The sequence below is a fragment of the Phoenix dactylifera genome, chromosome 11 (genome assembly GCF_051530095.1).
Source record: "Phoenix dactylifera cultivar Ajwa chromosome 11, Ajwa_hap1_PhDact_Kaust_v1.1, whole genome shotgun sequence".
Classification (NCBI taxonomy): domain Eukaryota; kingdom Viridiplantae; phylum Streptophyta; class Magnoliopsida; order Arecales; family Arecaceae; genus Phoenix; species Phoenix dactylifera.
In genome coordinates this window covers 12361987-12364836 of record NC_143200.1, presented here as the reverse complement: position 1 = coordinate 12364836, position 2850 = coordinate 12361987, and positions in this window count along the sequence as shown.

Here is a 2850-nt window from a genome sequence, read left to right as displayed (position 1 = left end):
TCAAAAAGTTACAATCTTGTAGTGCGGGACCATTCAAAGTTTTAAAGAAAATCAGTTCGAATGCTTATGTTGTAGATCTTCCTGAAGACTATGGGATTAGTGCGACATTTAATATTGAAGATTTAGTCCCATACAAGAAGTCCACATTCATTCCTTCTGATCCTTTTGTTGATACACCCGTTGTTGTTGATCAACCTGACCCAGCACCTGCTATTGAGCCTCCACCTTCAAATTTTCATGCACGCAGAGAATACATAGAACATATATTAGATGAGCAGGTTATTTCTACCAAGAGAGGAAGCTACCAATGTTACCTTGTTCGGTGGAAAGGTCGACTCGAATCAGATGTGACGTGGATTTCGCGAGCCGAGTTGCAGCGCTTTGACCCTGATCTTCTGGAGCAGTACGATAGCCGGCCAGATCTGCACTCGACGGGGTTGAGTTTTTTCCACCTGGGAGGAGTTGATGGGGACATCAGCTAGGCCACCATTTTATTTGCATGTTTATTTTATTATTTTATTTCTGGGCTTATTTGTATTTTAGGACTTATTTGTGGTTTATTTTATTTCTGGGCTTATTTGCATTTTAGGGTTTATTTGTGGTTTATTTGTGTTATTTGTGGGCTTATTAGGATTTATTTCTGTGTAAGGGGGTTTATGCAAATTGTGTATTTGGGCCCTATATATAGGGAACTATTTTCATGATGAGGTTTTTAATGAAGGTTAAACAATTTCTTCCCCACGTTTTTCCCTCCTCCCTTCCTCCTTCTCTTCTCCCTCTTCTTTTCCTCTTCCTCCTTCTCTTCTCCATCTGTTCCTGTTTCCATCTTACAGCTATAACATACAGTAGTAATCCCAAAAGTACATCATCACCACCGCAGTCATCCTTCCCGGATTTGGTTCGGCATCAGCTGTCATCTGGTGAGGATCTCAGCTGTAATGACCAAGCGCCGCTCATCTTCTCCAATCTCGACCAAAAAAGTTGACCATCGAGCTCTCCAGCATTGCCATGCTTTTCGCCGTGGCGCATGAGGCCAGTCAGTTCTCAGTTGCAATACTACGCTATTTAGGAATTTGAGCAGATCTATAACTTTTTTTCCCCCAATCAACACCAATCCAAATATTTCAATTATGAACTGAATAAATGGATGAGTACGATAAGGGCATTGACTTGGATTATTTAAACAATTTCATATATATCATGAAATGGAAACGCTGCTGAATCTGCACATGTAGATATTTGACATAACATTTATCATATATTTTGTTATTCTTTAAGAGCCTTTATTTGAATTAATCTAGAATAGTTTTGGTCATTTATATGAGGATGACCAAAGACTTCTACTATTTATTTTTAGGGTTTTTCTGCATGAATACCCTCCTAAATATCGGATTTTGCATGAATATCCTTCCAAAATTGATATTTGCATATATACTCTCGTAAAACACTTGTTTTGCTATTCTATCCTTTTTTTATTTTTGTTTTTGCATATGTACCCATGCTATCTAACGACGTTAAAAAATTAATGGTTTCAAATTAAAATGACCAGAATACCTTTAATGGGTAGACATGCAAATAGATCGCGATCTCGATAATAGAGAAAAAAGACAAGGACAATAGCATAATTTTATTTTTAATTAATATAAATATGATTTTTCTTAACACCGTTAGAATAACCGTTATATTACGGGCATTTGTACAATAACAGAGTTTTACGACGGTATACATACAAATATTAATTTTGGAAGGGTATTTATGCAAAATTTGATATTTAGAAGGGTATTCATGCAAAAAATCCTTATTTTTAAGAGTAGCATGTATAACGGAGCCATCTAACCGCTATTTGTCATACAAAATCTGACTTTTGAGAATTTTTATATTACAATAATTGATAAACATTATAATGAACATTTTATAACTGACAATAAAAATAGCAGTCATATTTTCAAGATCACTATTCACTGCTCAAGAGGGGCTCCATACTTATTGCACATAGTTCATGTCTGCTAGATATTTGGACTTTTACACTGCACCTACAAGGTTCCATGTATCTGATACATGCACACAACCAATCAAGCACAGAAAAGCAAGTATTGAATCTATACAATTTGAATATAAAAAATCACTATTTAATTGATAAAAAATAGTATAATTCATGTTATTCAATCAAGTCGAAAGTTTATGTTTAAATAATATAATTTGCATCGTCATGGGATTGGCCATTGAAAAGTCTACTTTAAAAAGACATGAGAAAAGATGGAAGAAGGCCACTACTTGAGATTGGGTTGATTCCAATTACTTTTCAATTGTTGAAATGGAAAGTGGCCCAATCAATATTATAACCACACCAAAATGAGACTATCAAAATTTGATTGGTGCAAATCGCTCTTTGAATTATTAAAATACTTGAAAAAAAATTTCTAGTACAATGGTTTATTGATTTTACAAAAAAATGTACTAAGAATAGGTAGTGGACAATTTTGGAGCAACAAATAATCTACTCAATAATAATAATTTCTAAAAAAGATCTGGACAGCATGTTATAGGAACAAGGAGACTCAAACATTCTGCTCAACAAAACAGAAGTTAAACATAGACTATAAATCTATACCAAAAAAAATCCTATAAATGTATGACATAATAAATTATTAGATTATATACATTATAAACTATAGATTATGTATAATATTATATAGATTGGATAGGATTGACTTACCCAAACCCTTCACTCCTAAGTGAACCAACAGAATCAAACTCCCGGGGAAAAAAAAACCCGAACTAAATAGATCTGTACCACAATGTGAACCAAACCAAAAAGTGAACCGAAGCAAACCGAACCAATGAAATCCA